Source organism: Hemicordylus capensis, chromosome 10 (genome assembly GCF_027244095.1).
Source record: "Hemicordylus capensis ecotype Gifberg chromosome 10, rHemCap1.1.pri, whole genome shotgun sequence".
Taxonomy (NCBI): domain Eukaryota; kingdom Metazoa; phylum Chordata; class Lepidosauria; order Squamata; family Cordylidae; genus Hemicordylus; species Hemicordylus capensis.
The window spans coordinates 12,036,541-12,055,650 of NC_069666.1; the positions used below are offsets into that span (position 1 = coordinate 12,036,541).

Consider the following 19,110-nt stretch of genomic DNA (forward strand, 5'->3'; position numbering starts at 1 on the left):
TTGGTGCCAAGTGGTAGAGTAAAGGCATAAAAGCAGGCTGCAAATTCCTACAAAAGCTACGTATCTATTCTACAAAACCCCTGCTAACTTGGCAAAGAGGCACCTTTTAACGTGGTGATTATCTTTATTTATCAGGGGGAGAGTAACTGGCCCTCTCCACCCACATCACAGTATTTCCAGTGACTGTTGCTGGTGTATATCTTATGTTTCTTTTTAGATTGTGAGCCCTTTGAAGACAGGGATCCATCTTACTTATCTTACTTATTATTTCTCTGTGTAAACCGCCCTGAGCCATTTTTGGAAGGGTAGTATAGATAGATAAATAGATAAATGAATGAATGAATGACCTATACAATTATGTCCTTAAAAAAACAAACACACATGTATGTAACATCTAGTTCTTGATCAAATTTGCCAAGAGTTTTATGTGCCATTTACCAGCTGCTCATGATTACCTTTTAAATGAAAAGAGAAGTCTTGTTTGTTATGTAAAAGTCTTTGTGATATCAGCTGTTTTATAACAATAGTGCTTAAAAAGCCCCATATTTGGTTTTCTCATGACAGAATGAGGCTTTGTGTGTTTTCCAATTGAAGTAAACAGCCAAAACAATTATTAAATTATATTTTATTACTTTTCATTGTACTGTCATCAGCTCTCAATATGTATTCTAGGATTGCAAATATTGCATTCCAGAAGTTTCCCCCCATAAACAGAGTCTTGATTTCTGTCTCACCACATTAAACTCCTATGACTCTGAAGCTCAAAGTGCAGGTTACACAGAGTTTCATGCTTTTGTCTTCCATGTTTTTAAAAAAACCAAAATCAGCTTAGACAAACTGCAAAGGGGCAGGGACAGGGGCAGTTAAGACTTTCTCTTGTGGTTGTTCTTCAGCTCAAAATCACTCTTCCCTATTTTCCTCCATGAGATAAAAGATACAGAGTCCCTATATCTTTTTCACCTCAGGTGAAAAAGCAGCCCAGTGAAGCTGATTTTGATGCTCTAACTCCACATGTGATGCTCAGGCAGAGAGAGAAAGAGAGGGTGTGTGTGTGTGTGTGTGTGTGTGTGTGTGTGTGTGTGTAACTTACAGATTAAAAAGGAAGTTTGCCTTTGAGCCTTTTTCTATTGCAGACTGAAAATATTAGCAACCTTATTTGTTTGTTACCTTACATTTTCTATATTGGGCAGCAGTGATATAGGAAGGTGTTGAAAGGCATCATCTCGCACTGTGTGGGAGGAGGCAATGGTAAGCCCCTCCTGTATTCTACCAAAGACAACCTCAGGGCTCTGTGGTTGCCAGGAGTTCATACCGACTCAACGGCACACTTTACTTTACCTTACATTTTAGAACTATACACTCACACTCACAATGTCACACACTAACTTAATTTAAATTTTAAATTTTAGCTCTGTTAGCCTCATGATAGATTTTAGTTTATTCACTGCCTGCTGTTAACTTATTAAGCAATTATTTGATTGATTACATTTGCATTGATTACATTTGATTGATTACATTTGCATTTCACTACTGAGCTAAGGCATTGTGACTGCTTAGTTAAGGCATTTTGGAGTTGAGCTGAAACCAGAGACAAATGGATGATTCCAGTGTTTCTACGGGGATATACATATTTTGATGGAAGGGTCACTTTGCTATGATTTCCCTTATGTTTTCTTCTGGCCCACTGTTTCCCAGTTGCAGGGCAGATCACATCCTTTTGTGGATGCCTAGGATGGAGAGGGTGCAGTGCTGGACTAGGACTGGGGAGACCTGAGTTCAAATCCCCATTCAGCCATGAAACTAGCTTGGTGACTCTGGGCCAGTCACTTCTCTCTCAGCCTAACCTACTTCACAGGGTTGTTCTCTCACTTCTCTTCACTTCTCTCTCAGCCTAACCTACTTCACAAGAAACAGTACAATTCTGGTGGAAATTATGGGACAATCTGAATAGATTATAATAAAAAAAGCAGGCTGGATGAAAGAGGTCAAAAAATGTAACCAACAAATGCAAGATCTAATAATAACACCAGAATTAATAAGTGAAAGAGCAAAGAAAATTAAAAATTAGACTGCTCCAGGCGACGATGAACTGCATGGCTTTTGGCTTAAACACCTAACAAACCTTCATAAACAACTATCAAAACAGTTCAATCACATTTTGCAAGGAGGTGATATTGATCAATGGCTAACAACTGGGAAAACTCATCTCATCATGAAAGACCCAGCAAAAAGGTGCAGTTCCAAGTAATTATAGACCGATCACCTGCCTGCCAACCATGTTCAAATTATTAACTGGAATAATAGCAGTTGAAGTGATGCAACACTTATTAACAAACAAACAGCTTCCAGTTGAACAGAAAGGAAATTGCCTGAACACCAGAGGCACAAAAGACCAGCTGCTGATTGACAAAATGATTTTAGAAAATTGCAAGAGAAGAAAAACAAATCTAAGTGTTGCATGGATTGACTACAAGAAAGCCTTTGATTCATTGCCTCACACATGGATACTAAAATGTTTAGAAACAACTGGTGTCAGCAAAAACATTCAGATATTTATTAAAAAGGCAATGAGCATGTGGAGTACACAGTTAACAATCAACGGCGAGACACTTGGACAGGTTAGCATTAGAAGAGGCATTTTCCAAGGGGACTCACTATCCCCTCTGTTGTTTGTAATCGCCATGACCCCACTTTCACAAATATTAAACAAAACAGGCCTCGGATACCAAACATCTAAAACATCAAGTAAAATCAACCATCTGCTGTACATGGACCATCAGAAGTTGTATGGAAAGTCCCAGTCAGAAATCGAATCACTGTTAAACACTGTCCATATATTCAGTAGCAATATAGCAATGGAGTTTGGACTAGACAAGTGTGCTGCATTAATAATGAACAGAGGAAAAATAAGAAAAACAGAAGGAACTGCCCAATGGAAGCAAGATCAAGAACCTGGAAGAGAAAGAACATTACAAATACTTGGGCATTCTCCAGGGTGATAACATTGCACACACTGAAGTTAAAAGAAAAATTGGAAGTGAATACATCAGGAGAGTTAGAAAAATCCTCAAGTCCAAACTCAATGGTGGGAACACCATACAAGCCATAAACACCTGGGCGATACCTGTTATCAGATACACTGCAGGAATAATAGACTGGACCCAGGCAGAGCTAGAGACGCTAGATCGTAAGACCAGGAAAATAATGACCATCAGTCATGCTCTGCACCCTCACAGTGATGTAGATAGGCTATACCTCCCTCGCAGCTCAGGTGGAATGCTGCAAGTCCATCAAACAGTAGAGGAGGAGAAAAGAGGACTTGAAGAATATATCAAGGACAGTGAAGAAGATGCACTTCAAATGGTCAATAATGCGAAACTATTAAACACCAATGAAACAAAGCAGGCCTACAAGAAAGAACAAGTCAAGGACCGAGCAGAAAAATGGAAAAATAAGCCCCTGCATGGTCAATATTTGCACAATATAAGCGGAAAATCAGACATCACCAAGACCTGGCAATGGCTTAAGAATGGCAACTTGAAGAAAGAAACAGAGGGTTTAATACTGGCTGCGCAAGAACAGGCACTAAGAACAAATGCAATAAGAGCAAAAGTCAAAAAATCCACCACAAACACCAAGTGCCGCCTTTGTAAAGAAGCAGATAAAACAGTGGACCACCTAATCAGCTGTTGTAAAAAGATTGCACAGACTGACTACAAACAAAGGCATGACAAGGTAGCAGGGATGATACACTGGAACATCTGCAAAAAAATACAAGCTACCCGTAGCCAAATATTGGTGGGACCATAAAATTGAAAAAGTTGAAGAAAATGAAGATGTAAAAATCTTATGGGACTTCCAACTACAAACAGACAAACATCTGCCACACAATACACCAGATATAATTGTAGTCGAGAAGAAAGAAAAACAAGTCAAAACAAGTCAAAAACAAGTCACAGCAATACCAGGGGATAGCAGAACAGAAGAAAAAGAAATAGACAAAATCACCAAATACAAAGATCTACAAATTGAAATTGAAAGGCTGTGGCAGAAGAAGACCAAAATAATCCCAGTGGTAATTGGCGCCCTGGGTGCAGTTCCAAAAGACCTTGAAGAGCACCTCAACACCAGAGGGGCCACAGAAATCACCATCAGCCAATTACAAAAAGCAGCTTTACTGGGAACAGCCTATATTCTGCGACGATATCTATAACAGCAACAACATTGACAATACAATTCAGCCATCCCAGGTCCTTGGGAAGGACTCGATGTCTGGATAAAACAAACCAGTCAATAACACTTGTCTGACTGTGTAAACAAGAAATAATAATGGTAAAGCCTTAAAGCACATGGGTATATGAAGCTGTGTTGTGCTGCACTATTAGCCTATTGGTTTATCTAGATTTGTCTGTACTGACTGGCAGCAACTCTCCCAGATATCAGAAATGAGTCTTTTCTAGCCTTACCAGGAGCTTTACCCCACACAGATTTCACTTCATTCTGATCTATATCTGAGTTCTTAAAATCCTGCTTTACCCCAGAGTTTTTGGAGATAAACCACAGCAGGTGCTGATGAAGTCCTCACATTATCATGATAAGAGCAAGTCACGCCTGTGAAATGCAAATACTGCAGAAAGTTGCCCAAGGGTAAAGAATGGATTACTCTCTTCTCTGCTCTTTGAAGGTTTTTGAAGTGGGAAGTGGGGAGATCTGGGGAAGAGAGAGAATTTGCAGTCTGCAGAGCGCTTTCCTTGCAGAAAATGAGCATTTCCTTGCTATCCAAGGATCATGCAGTCCAAGCAAGAAGGGGGCTGCAAAAGCAGAGGCGATGATGCAGGAAGGCTGACACATGCTGGAGACGTGTGTGTGTTGTGTGTGTCGGGGGGGGGGCGGCGGGGGCAGATAGAAAGCCAAGGCTGGTGGCTAATTAAGCAGAAGTGGTATGTGAGGTAGAGCCAGATAACAGAGGGTGTTTTAATTTCCTTGGGGAAAATGGAGGCATGGCATTGGGCCTTCTCTAGGAAGCCATTGGCCACAAGCAAAACATGGAAGTGAGCTGCGAGTGAACCTACGCAAAAGAAAACTTGGAGCAGAGAGGGGAGGGACTGCTTCCCTAATGCTGTGAGTCTAATTTGAAGTGGCTTCGCTGGTCAGACTGACCAAAAGATGGAAGTCCTGTCTGTAAAGGCTCCTGGAGATGATAAGGATTGAACCTGGAACCTTCTGCATGTTTCTGTCACTGAGCTATGGCCTCCCCCTCATTGAATTCTATAACAGGGGTACACACAACAGGGAGCTGCAGCCAATCAGGAGCATGGTATGTGTATATCATGCACTTTTTTTTAAAGTACAATGAATCATATTAACATGTATGATGGAAGCACATTCTCACAATGCCACATATGAAGCATCCTTAAGTGGCTAGCACCCAGGCCAAGCTTATCACTCTTGATGAGCGACAGAGCTCATCCTGTTAAGCTGTGAATCCCTGTCTTATTGGACTTTATGAGTCAATATTAGAATCTGGGAAGATGACTCCCATTCCTTTGCGATCGTACCTCTACTTGCTTTTTACCCATATTAGGTCATCATTCTAAAACTGGATTAAAGGAGAACTTAGAGTGCCTAAGAGTTTTCACTTGTGCCATCTGATGTATACCATCCTCTTCAAACATGAGGGAAGACCTAGTACAAGTCTTTGAACTCCTGGCTTATCTTGTTCAGTGATGCATTATGGTATTAGATCACTTCCCCTCCCCCCACTAGACAGTTACTTTTAACTTCTCTATCACTGTGTAAAATATCTTGGAATTTATTGGTTGGTTTTCTAAATTCATCTTAACTTGAAAATGTTATTGTAATGATTGCAGTTACCAGAGAAGCAATCCTTGCATTAAAAAACAAACACCAAACAAACACTTATATACCACTTTTCAACAAAAGTTCCCAAATCAGTTTACATGGAGAAAACAATAATAAAGTAATAAAGTAAACTTTGGTATAGTTTGTTATAAAGTTTGTTATAAAGTAAACTTCGTTATAAATAAAGTAAACTAATAAAGTAAACACACAACAACCCAGTGGTATAAAAACATTTCTGATTTCTTATTTGGTATAAATGCTCTGAAAACAGGGGGGCGGGTGTGTGTGTGAACATAAACATCTATCCCTTCTGCTTGATGCAGTATATATCACAGTTTGGGTAGGGGGAAAGAACTATAACAACATTTCTCAAGCGATCTGTTATGAATGGCATAATGTTGCATAAGTAAGCTTGCATGACTGAAGCGTTAAGAAAAAACAAGTTTTAAGTTACTTTGGCTCTATCATTCCTTCCTCCAGGATAATTTCTTTTTGTTTGCTATCTAATCACATTGCTTAGCTAAATGCAGACAGAGGGAAGAAAGTAAACAACGCTAATTGTTACTGCCTAGCAATTACAACATTTTCCTAACTAGACTTTCCAAGTTTCATCTTTCTTCCTAGTTCACAGAAAATGGGTGCCTAAGGGTACTATTCCATCTTTTAATAACCAAGAGGTGCATTGGCAGGGGCAGCAGGGTGGTCCCCTGTGCCTGGGCCATTACTGAGCTGCGTGGAGTGCAGGCATCATGTTAGAATAGCCTTGCTATATCAGACCAAGGACTGTGTCGTCCAAAGCCACCAGCCAAATGTCTTGGGGAAGCTCACCAATACTAGGGCATGAAAATGACGCCCTGTACTGCTACTGCATTCCCCCATGTGAACCTGCCAGGGCCCACCATTCTACACCTCAGGCCCTGCTTGTGGCTCAGCAACTGACTCCATCCCGTTGGAGATGGCCCTTTAGGTTTTGGCCCCTCAGCTTTGGAATGCCTTCTGGATGAGCTTTGCCATGCTTCCTCCCTCACTGTTTTTCAGGAACACTTATAGACCCATCTTTTTCGAGGGGCTTTTTAGTTTTTATTCTCTGAGGCTGTTCTCACAGGCAGCCAAGACCGGGCTGGAGCACCTAAGCCTGGACATGGCTGCCTGTGAGAACTGCCAATAGCTGTGAGGCTTCTGGCAGTGCCTTGGTGGCAAACTCGTCTAGGGAGCCCACCGGTTAGCCGAGGTTAAGGGCACGAGCGCACCCTTACTCCGGGCTAACTGCTCGTGTGTCAGCACCAGCTTCTCCCAGCCAGTGTTGGCACAGGAGTGGGCTCCTGGCCCACAATGCACCGTACGCTCAGCAGGTTATCATATTACACAAACAGCAGGTATACACTTGTGTACAAAGGTCCATGTATTTTGTGATGCACAAATGGCCTCAAAAATTCCTTCCCCTCCAACAAATAGCTAGACATGTAAGTGTGTTCGCCTGCAAGACAGCACACTCTTGTTGTTGTTGTGTTTGTTGTTGTCTTCACATGGCAAAATATATGTAATCTTGTATTAGGGATGTCAAACTCCAAGCAGTTAAATGTTTAACCATTAAGATGAACCTTCATGGTTAGCAGTTTCAGTAAATATTTCAATGAGCTAGTTGGATTGCTTGATCTTTCCACTAGCTGCCTCTTGTGGTCAGTTTCCATTTATCATGATAATCTAGGTGATGTTGCTAATGCTACCAAAACACCCCAGATTCCCATAGCAATCGCAGCAGAACATAACTTATGGGCGTTTGTGCTCCATGCATTTTTAACGGGCACTAGAGCACTTTTAATATGCCTGGGGTAACGGAAGCACGGTCACGTGCACGACAGTTGGGGGCGGAACGAGGAGCTAGCTAATTGGTCCGTGAGGTCCCTGTGCAGACGCAGAACCCATTACTTATTGATGCAACAGATCACGATCCAGATCATAGGTAGCTGGCATATGCCAAGTCAGACCATTGGTCCATCTAGCTCAGTATAGTCAGCACTGACTGGCAATGGCTTCTTCAAGGTTTCAGGTAGGAGTCTTTCCCATGCCTACCTGGAGATGCTGCCAGGGACTGAACCTGGGACCTTCTGCATGAAAAGCAGATACTCTACCACTAAGCTACAGCTCCATCCCCTGTGCCAGTCTGCCATTACTCATGGCTGGGAATCGGCTTTTCAGAAGTCCTCTTGGTCACTCAAACTTCTGAGCTATACCAGTGATAGAAAGCAACATACCACATCTCTCCATCTGGAGGTTCTTCATGGTAGAGAAACTGAATTGTCAGCCTGACAGAGAGTGTTTCTATATCATTATGGCCAGTGTAGGAGGCTATCAGTGCAGCTAGCATATTATTTCAGAACTCAGCAGTCTATGCATCAACTTCTGCAATGTATTCACTTATCTCTATAGTTAATTTTAATGTATGTAATAATTAACGTGCTGAAAATTAATCTTGTGTACCAAGTCATGGTTGGTTCCAGCCTACCAGGGCATTTGGGTCGTGCACCCTCCCTGGGAATACATAGTGCACGTGCACTCTTTTGTCTCTTATTTCATTTGGCATCTTACTACCACAGGTGAGTGTGTCCCTTGTGCTACTTTATTGCTTAGCCCAGCACTCTTACAAATGCCTTTTACTAGTGTTTTTTGGGAGCCAGCTACCAGGCCTTTTTAATCACATACTAGGAGGCTATTCTCACCGAGCCAAACCGGGCTAAGGGAGCCCAGCACAGTTTTGCTCGCTCATGAGAACCAGCGGGCTCAAGGGCGAGCACATTGGCTCCACAGTGGCAAGCCCGCCTACGTAGCCACCCCCTTAAACGAGGTTAATGGAGCGAGTGCGCTGTTAACCTTGTTAAATTGATCGTGTGTCAGCCGTGGCTGCTTGCAGCCGTGGTGAGCACACTCGAGGGGGAGGGGGGATCCCAGAAAAGCACCATGCACTTGCGCGGTGCATTACTGGGGTTCTACGAGGTGGGGCGCCACATAGTGGCACTTCCCTGCGCCCGACGCCCAGAGCTGGCGGGCAAGCTGTGGCTGAGCACAGGAGCACTGGAGACAAGCTGCCATTAGTCTGGGCTGGTGACCCGCCCACCCAGAGCCCAAAGGAGGATCATCTCCAGGAAGGAAAGCACCTTTGGGCTTCCTCCCCTCAAAAGAGGGTAGCTCTCCCCTCTTGATCGTGGGAAGAGCTTCAGTAAATGATAAAGTCGCTTAAATAAATCAAACAACATTATGCAAATGAATTCTCAGTGTAATCCAAAATAATTAGATCAATATTAACTAAACACTCAAAAGGACATAATGGCATTTTACTGTTTTCTTTTAAATGTTCCTGACACTGTAATTCACCTTATAATTTCTAAACACAAAATTGCTTTCAGTTTGACATTAGCTCCACATGTTGTGTGTCAGGATAGTTAAACTGGTAGGATATGGAGGCTGTCAAGAGCGAAGCTGTGTGCGTGTGGGTTCAAGGAACTGAATTAAATGATTCCAATTAATCAAATTTGCAACGTATTGGCTTGAATGCTCCATATTTACATTCGGCACTCAAAGAACTATGTAGACATAATGAAGAAATGTATATTACTTGCACATGAGTAAGAATATTTGGCCAACATTAACACTCTCTTCAACAACTTGAGCATCTCTGATTCCATTAGTCGTGAGAATATGTATTGGGATGTGCTAATAGAGGATAATTTTTCTCTCTAAATCTAAGGCCTGTTGTTTTAAAAATGTTGATATTGATCCAGAAATGTGAAACAAATACTGTTTAATCATAGGACTATGTTATTCTGAAATCAGGGTTATACATAAGATCCTGCAGGGCAGGGGGAGGTTGTCCATTAGCCAATCTATAATACAAATAGATTGCTTTTTGACAGCTTGCCATGGAGGTCCAGCTAGAGCGTTCTTTAAATATCTCAGCTCTGTCTAAAAAGTTCAAATTTCAGGTCTCATTCCTGTAGTCCTCCAGTGTGATCATTGAAATCTCATCTTTCTTTAATGAACAGGGATTGCCATAATTTTTTAATTTCAGTTTCTATGATTGATATTCAGAGATCTCACTAATCTGTTTACTAGGAATAGTAGATTTGCAAATAATGAGGAAGGAAACCTGGTTTCATATCTATTCATATCCCCAAATATCTTTTTAAATGAAAGATAATATGGATTGCTTCTACACTAGAAGCACTGCCAGGAGGTTGCTTTTCCACAGCTAGGAATTAATTAGGAATTAAAATGGAGGTTCCCTGTGGTGCTTAATATAGTGCTGTATTAACCATCAGTGTTCTTCTCCAAGGCCAAGATCTGTCTATAATGCTCACTCACAAGTTGCTACAAGTTTACTCACAACTAACTTCCATTCAGCACAGGTTCCCAACCACTTTTTGTATGTTAAGTCAGCTGTATTGCTTCCTGCTCAGTTGTAACTGGAAGATCAATGATGAATTGGCCAAGAAGACATGGGAGTGGGTGGGTTAAGATGCCTGGTTTCCTCCAATTATTTCCCCCTTTTCTTTCTTTTATAGTATAGTAGTACTGTTTTGCCATAAAATAAATAAAAGAGGAAAAATAATGGAAATGGAAATGGAAAGCAGTCATTTAAACCACCTGCCTCTGTGGGGGACAGAAATGGATTAACTGAGGACCAGTTCGTCACTAATCTCCCAATAGTCCTGACTAGGAAGAAAGACAATGAGGTGAACCTACAAACAGGAAGCTCTTGATTAAAGGCAAAGTTGCTCATAAAAGCTTCAGTAGTGATGTGCCTCTTCAAAATGGACAGACTGGCCATGCAAGTGTGTTTTCTAACAAAACAAAAATGAAGCCACACACACGTCACCACTCTATAAAAAGCACAGAAGGACAGCACAGACAATTCTGGAACACAACAACTTGGTAGTGATGTCATGTGAATTCCTCATAAAAAGTCAGTGAACAACGCAGGGGGTGGGGTGGGGAGGATTTTCCAGAGAAAGGGGCTCGTGTGGAAGCACCCATTATATATTATTTTGATTCAGAGAAATTGACTCTGGGAAGTGGCGGTAGTGGAATCGGCCCACCAGTTATAAGAGATTTTGGAAATATGTCTGCAGTGGTGACTCTTGAAGTTTTTCTTATCTTTCCTCTCTCTCCTTGGATCTAGTTCCATGAAAGGGCAAAATAGGAATGACTGGCTTATTGCCTAACACAGAACAAGCAGGTTCATACCCAGAAATTGTTGCCAATATTTTCTCATTATTTCCCCCACAAAAAAACCCAATCTAAAAATAATAACAGAAGTTGTTAATAAATTTTAGCAAGCTGTTTATACTCCAAATTTTGCTTTCTCTGAAGCCTGAGAAAGCAAACAACTGTCCTCATAGCTAAATTATGGGAAAACAGCTGGGGATGTTTTGTGGAAAAGAAAGCAATATTATATTAGGTACATTGCAGTGCCAATTGCTCATAATAAATCACTAAAAACAGCTGAATTTATATGTTATACTCAGCTTTTTCTTTTTTCTTTTGGAAATGGTTGCAAACCAAGTGAAAAGGAGGGGGAGAGAATAGGGTGGGGAAGACGCACAGGACTCGTGGGTCATGTGAAATGGGGGACTGCTTAAGGAACGGATAGGAAGAATAAGGATTCTGAAGGAAGCGACAGAGAACAATTTTGGTGATGTGGAACATAGGAAGCTGCCATATACTGAGTCAGACCATTGGTCTATCTAGTTCAGTATTGTCTTCATAGACTGGCAGTGGCTTCTCCAAGGTTGCAGGCAGGAATCTCTCTCAGTCCTATCTTGGAGAAGCCAGGGAAGGAACTTGAAACTTTCTACTCTTCCCAGAGCAGCTCCATCCCCTGAGGGGAATATTTTACAGTGCTCACAATTCTAGTCTCCCATTCATATACAACCAGGGCAGACCCTGCTTAGCTAAAGGGCAAGCCATGCTTGCTGCTACAAGACCAGCTCTCCTCTCATGTGTAAGTAGGAGTAGAGAGAGGGGTTTGAGCGAGATGAATTTGGTTTTATGGAAAGGATTATTTAATAGAGTTAAGGCAAAGGAAGAGGATAGGACAGAAAGCGATCAACCTTAGGTGATAGTGTGGGGCACATGGGTGATAATCAGACCCTCTGCACCTAGCCAAGGGTGGGTTTTGAAGAGGCTATTGGTTTTTAAGGAAGTTGAAAACTGCTGTCAGACCTTTAACCATTAAAAACTAGACATGCTGGCAAAAATCAAACCAACCATTCCAACGCTATCAAGTTAGTGCAATGCAGCACGTTCTGTCGATGCAGAATCACAAGCCATAAATGCTAGCCACTGGCTGTACAAATCTTCAATCTATAGTAAAAGCTAGGAGTCTCTGCTGATGTTTGGGACTGGGCATTGGGGAGACGATTATACTTTCTCCTTGCTGCCTTTGCCACCAGTTCCCACTGCTTCCTCTGGTGTCCTCTGGTGCTGGTCTCAGTTCTGTCTCTCTTTAGCTGTTTCCTGCTGCCACTGCAATTGTGGTTCATTTTCCATTTTTACGAAAAAAAGTTTGATGTACATAAACAGGCATATTCGAATATCATAGGTATGTATGTCTGCTGCCCAGCCTTTATTTTACACAATACACATGGGATTTGTGGAATCACACTTCAGCACAAAAGTTCCCATTAAAACAAATGAGGTGTGTTGCATGTGCACATCTGCTGCAGTACTGCATGCATGCTTCTGGTTCTGCAGCACTTGAACACTCATCTGAAACGAAAGCTATAGGCATAGCACAACTAACTGGCACAACACCTCTCCACTAGCAGCACCCCCTTCTGCGTGGGGTTCCATGCTCCAGATGTCGGCCACTACGAACATCAATAGATAGTAATCGGATCTTCACGACTGGGAATGGATGGCACTCTCTGAAGAGAAGATGGGTTACAGGGAGTTATCCTAACCCCCACCCCCTGCCCCGGAGCTTTGGTTTTGCAAAGGATGCAGCCCTTTAGAGGAGTGAGCATGCACACAGATACTGGAAGCACCTCGGCAGGTGCAGAAAACAGTGGGTGGTCCACATCACCATCGCCAAGGGATTCACTGTTTTCTTTGCGTCAGAGCTTTTGTCAGAGGACACAGCTCACGTTTCCATTTAAGCCTGTGGCAGAAGCTGCAGAAGGATGGATCGAATTAACTGCATCCTTTGGCTGCCCTGCCCACAACTTCTCCTGTGCCAGCACCACCCACATTTTTTGTTCTACTGTCTGCCTGTGAACCTAACAGAAGAAGAGTGGTTTTGGATCCCATCCACTGACAGAAATCTTGCATCCATCATCATGGTTTATGGTGGCACAGAAGCATATTTATTCCAAGATGCCAGTAATTTCTTTTCTCTGAATCATCTATATAAATTCTCTACATTAAGGATTCAAACTCTTTTTTTTTTTTTACTCTTTTGCTTTTTGCTGAGCCCTCAGTTAGAAATTCATATTTGAGTCTAGCCAACCTACACTTCATTGAAATGCATAGAATAACCAACGGACATCACAAGAAAAAGTGGGCTATTTTGCTAACCAGCTTACTGTATTTGTTTTTTATTTTACAACTGATGACACTCAGACTAGTTAGTCTTGCCTAAGCACCACTCAAATCAATGAAACATGTAACTCCCATTCAATTTCAATAGGATTTAGTCCTGACCTGTGTCCCCCCTACAGTTCCCATAATCCCTGGCTATTGGCTACTGTGGATTATGGGAGTTGTAGTCTAAAAACACCTGGGGGGGCAAGGTTAAGCAGGCCTGCCCTAAGGTGTGCACACACATGTGCACACACACTCACAAGTTTTTTGATGTCTGCTTAGTTAATTTTAGACCCCACTCAGGTTGAATCAGGAAAGTCCCACTCTGAATGCACATTTGCACACACTGCCTTGATACTGTCATAACAAAACTCATTCCACACAGAAATGAAAAAAATTAGAGGGACCACTGGTCCTGACTACACTTGTTCTGGATGTTATCCAATATTTCCAGATAGTCTTTCAACAGAAATGCTCATGAGGTATTTTCAGAAAGAAAGAGAAAGAAAATTCAAGTATCAAATCCAGTAAGATTGTAAAACAATAATTTAAAACTGTGCAAAAACAATGGTTTGTGTTTTTTTAAACTTCCAAAATGCTTGCCAGAACAAACAAAAAGGGAATCCAGCTACCTTGAAAAAGAGACAAGAGGAGAACACACAAGACTTCTGAAGGGACAGCTCTCCATGATTCTGGGACTGCCACAGAAAAGATCCTGCTAAATAGGGAAGGAAAAAATCTTGGTAGATGATCATCTTATCTTCCTAAAATGTGAAGCCTAAAGCAGTGCCTCACTGACAGACCTTACAATCCTGTGCTCCCTGAGATACTATAAAGCACAGTGCAGGCCAAGGTGATGTGTGCAGCCATAAAGGACCTCATTTTGCTCTGTCTGTGACTATAAAAACAAGCATCTACCAAACACCCAAGAAGCCACAATATGCTCACAATGAGCATAGCATCTTTTGCAACTTGCATGTCCAAATTATCTGTCTTTGTCATTCAAGTTACCCTACCATTTCTAAAATGAAGTTTTAAATTGTTATTACCAAATTGTTTGTCTATCCCTGTTACTGTTTTTTTTTTTAAAAAATCTGAATAAACTAGTGTATTGATTGATTGATTGATTGATTGATTGCAGCACCCCATCCAGAGACTCTGGGCAGTGTACAACAACAAAAGACAGAAAACTAACAATAACTGAAAACAATATAAAAAACATTTAAAAACAGTTTAAACCCATTTTATAACAGTTAAAAACATTGAAGAACAATTTAAAAGCCCTGGAAGGCCAGACCAAACAAATAGGTTTTAAGGGCTCTCTTGAAGGCCCTTAAACACCACTCTGGTAGCTGAGAATACGGATGATCTGCAAGCTCTAGTAATGAAAGTCAAGGAACACATTTTTTTAAAAGGGGCTATGGCTAAATGTCAAGAAGACTAAACTAATGACAACGGGTACAGCAACCAGCCTCAGAATTGCTAATGAAGAGATTGAAGTGGTGGATAGCTTCTGCCTTGTAGGATTGACCATCAACAGTAAAGGATGCAGCAGTCAAGAAATACGCCACAGACTAGCACTTGGTAGGGTTACAATGAAGGCCTTGGAAAGGATATTTAGGTGCTGTGATGTGTCTATACTTACAAATATAAGAATCATTCAGACAATGGTATTCCCCATGACACTCTATGGATGTAAAAGCTGGACTTTGAAGAAGTAAGGTAGAACGAGTATTGATGCTTTTGAACTTTGGTGCTGGAGAAGACTTTTGAGGATACCATGGACAGCCAGGAAAACAAAAAAATGAATCAGAGAACAAATCAATCCAGAATTTTCACTCGAGGCACAAATGACCAGGCTCAAGCTATCATACCTCGGACACATTATGCGAAAACCCAGCTCCCTTGAGAAGTTCATAATGCTGGGAAAAGTTGGAGGAAAGAGAAGAAGAGAATGACCAGCAGCAAGGTGGATGGATTTGATTACGACAGCAATGGATGCACCACTGAGAGACCTTAAAGGACAAGTTGACGACAGATCATCCTGGAGAGAATCTCTCTATGTGGTCGCTAAGAGTCGACACCGACTTGACAGCACTTAATTAATCAATCAATGAAGGCCACAATGAACCCAAGCTACAAATTTCTGCCGGGAGTGCATTCCAGAGCCCAGGAGCAGCTACAAAGAAGGCCTGCTTCCGAGTTGCCACCAGACGTACCGGTGGTAACTAAAGATGGACCTCTCCTGATGACCTTAATGTAAAGTAGGGATCATACAGAAGAAGGTAACGCGGACCTAACCCATTCAGGGCTTTATAGGTAATAATTAACCAGCACTTTGTATTTTGCCCGGAAACATATCGGCAACCAGTGCAACTAAGTATAGCCATAGTATGGCCTTCTAAAACCAGGCTTTCATTTGTTAGTTTAACCAAAATTACATTGTTCTAATCCCTCTTGACCACAGCTCAACCCAAACACTAATTAGTGCTGACCTACTAAGTGAAAAACCCAAGGTGTTGATCACTTAGCTTCTTCCACATTTATAGTAAAAATAACTAGAATACTTTCTTTGTAGCAGCAGCACTGAATCTGCTATGTAAACTCAGCTCTTGGTCATTTTGCAGCGTGTGCAGGAATAGAAACATCAGTCTTCATGTTGCTTTACAAATAACAAAGGATACATGGAGCAGGGTCCGATCTTTTGAACATAATCAGTTCAGAGGCTGATACCAGCAGACACAATCCCTGAGATGGACAGGTCTCATGCTTTGAAGGGCTTAGATGTTTTAAACCAATGCCTTTCTTGAATTGTGTCCAGAAGCAGACAGACATGCATTGTGCCTTTCAGCATCCATTAGAAGATAAGCATTTGCACCAGCTGAAGCTTCTGAATTGTTTTCAAGGTCCGGGCTATGCAAAGCAGATTACAGTAGATAAGATTACAAATCATGTATGTATCAGCATGGGGAGATCACCTCTTTCCCAGAGGGAACAGAGTCTGCGTGGTAAATGCAGTTAATAAATACAGCTCTGGACACCATTGCTATGTGCATAGTGACTCTAGGAGCCCCCCTAGGCTCTAAATCTGTTTAGGTAGTGATATTTCAACCTCATTTGTTACAGGCATGCTAACCCCCTTAAAAGTCGGAGGATTCCCAACTGGCATAACTTTCTCTTTTGCCTGGATTCAGCAATAATTTGTCCATCTCTATCCATTCAGCCACAGCCTCATCCACTTGGCCACCTGATCAATCACTGGTTCAGCTCCCAGGTGCTTAGTTAAACAAATATAGAACAGGGTTTCATTGATGAGCATTGGTGACAACGCCAAGTTCAGCTATAGGTCCCTTTTCAGTGAAACAACGTACATTGGTTTCTACTGCATTGAGATTGCATCCCTTATAGCTATCATTTGGGTGTGGTCAAATTGAAAAGAGTGGAACCGTTGGGGAGTGAGTCCCAACAGCTTAACCAGTGTCTGCAGAGAATGATGCTGTCTACAGTATCAGAAGCCACTGAGAGATCTAGCAGGATCAACAAGGAGGTATTCCTCTGTTTCCTCCAGCTGTAGATCATCTATATTATTAATTCTCCAAAACAGGCCATGCGTGGGGACGTGGTAGAAAGGAGGCGATTGGCTGACAGAGTTTGCAAGCAGAAGCACCTGATTGGACAGTGGGAATTCCATATGCAGATAAGATGAACAAAATCTGTTAACTCAAGGAGGGAGGAAGAGAAAAAAACATGAAGGGAGGGGGAAGAAAGAGTGGGGAAGAGCAAGTGGAGGAGAGAGAAAGAGAAAAAGAAGTGAGGGGGAAGAGAGACAGAAGGAAGGGCAAGGGACGGGCGTGAGCCTGTCAGTAGCCTGAGAGGAATGAGCGGCCATGGCAGCACTAGCAGCAAGGAAGGGCCCAGTCAACCACTGCTGCTGTTTGGGGCTACTGAGGCCATTGTCAGAGGGAGGGAGGCAGGCAAGGGTCCATACCCAGGCCTGTCAGCAACCTGAGGGAAACGAGCAGCCATGGTAGTGGTAGCAGCAGCAAGGAACGGCCCGGTCAACCACTGCTGCCGCTCCTGGAGGAAGGAGCAGGAGCGGGATTCAGGTGGTGGTGGGGAGGTCTCTGGAGATAGGGGGCTGCAGCTTGGACAATAGGTGGCAGAGATGCTGCAGCCACGACCAAGAAGGGTGAGGGGGATGGAAGCAACGGGATGGAGGAGGAGCAGGAGTACAGCTTAGGTGAGGGTGGGAAGATCTCTGAGGTGAGGGGAGCAATCAAGTACTAACGTGTAGATGCTCTAGAGCGTGCAAGAGTTCCAGCATTGAAGCAGAGAGAAATAATGGTGGTGGTCAGGATGCAGAGATGGAGGGCCAGCAGGCGAAGCCCCTCCGGCCAGAAGAGGTGGGTGGATGGTAGGCCAAGCCCCGCCGGCCAGGAAGAGGAGGCGGTGGCGGGCGAGGAGGTGGGCAGATGGCAGGCAAAGTCCTACCAGCTGGGAGGAGGAGGTGGGAGGTGGCAGCGGGATGGCCTGGCCCTGGCCCGCCCAGTGGGGAGAGCTGCAGGGGGAGAGAGCTGCAGGGGGGAGAGCGAGCGAGCTGTGGGGAGGAGAGCGAGCTGCAGGGGGGAGAGCGAGTGAGTGAGCTGCGGGGGGAGAGTGAGCGAGCGAACTGTGGGGGGGAGAGCGAGCGAGCGAGCTGCGGGGGGATGCCACAGCCTCAGTGCACAACTGCACAGATGCTCTGTGCGGAGTCAGCTCATTCTCCATGATTACTAAAGCAGATTCCATCTTTTAATCAGACCTGAAGCCAAACTGAAAAGGGTCAAGAAAAGATGTTCATCCAGAAATGCCTGGAGTTGCTTTGTTAGCTCAATCAGCTTCTTCGAAAAGGGAAGATTAGATCTAAAATTGGCTGTGCCAGCCTTACAAAGTGTTGGTCTGCATGTGATTTGCTCTATAGCAATAGTGGGAGCATACCCAGCCCTGATGTCTAGTGCTGCTTACTCTGGAATGAATGGATCTAAACTACCCTCATGGATGACAAGAGCTGGAGAAGGCAGAGCTTTGATTTTTCAGTACCCAGATCAGAGCTCATTTCTCTCCCTCTGTCCTGATTGTCAGTCTTCCCAATTAACACTCTACCTCTTCTGTTCAAACTTAGAATTTTCAGGTTTGTTTCTAAGGGAAGCAGAAACTCCTCCTAATCACACTCAGAAGAGTTGGCTTTCTAGTCTCTCCCCAGTAGATATAAGCTGCCATATCACCTGAGCTGTGTCAGTTTTCATCAGCTGAAGATCTCAATCTAGTATTTTAAGAGCATTGACCTGATGCAAATATTGCTCAAATGCTGCCAGTATCAAGCCAAATATATGAGTTATTGAAATAAAATGCATCAACTAAAAGTTAGAAGTTAATTTTAACTTTTTAAAGTTTGTTTCACAAGTTGAAATATGACAAATCAATATTGATGTCATCATAGGGTTTTTTTCAGCCTTTCTGTGAATTGCGTGTGCAGTTGTCAGCCACATCTGTGAATATCTATTTCCAAGTTATGAGCACTATTTGTCTCACAGATAACCTTTTCCATGCATACAAATGATGTCATGTATTATGAAACCTTCATAGGCTAACAATACAGCAGCTATAGAAACTGGCCTCTGTTATACTCTT

At 42.7% G+C, this 19,110-nt stretch overlaps 2 protein-coding genes and 1 non-coding gene across 13 annotated transcripts in view; 1 reads left to right on the forward strand and 2 right to left on the reverse strand.

The window, feature by feature from the left end:
• The window catches only part of FAM227B (family with sequence similarity 227 member B), a 122,235-nt gene that overhangs the window by 48,987 nt on the left and 54,138 nt on the right, over positions 1–19,110 (forward strand). The window lies entirely within an intron of this gene.
• FGF7 (fibroblast growth factor 7) overlaps positions 1–19,110 on the reverse strand; it is a 51,875-nt gene that overhangs the window by 21,376 nt on the left and 11,389 nt on the right. The window lies entirely within an intron of this gene.
• TRNAE-UUC (transfer RNA glutamic acid (anticodon UUC)) lies at positions 7,940–8,014 on the reverse strand. The gene has a single exon. It is a non-coding gene; the product is annotated as a tRNA-Glu (tRNA).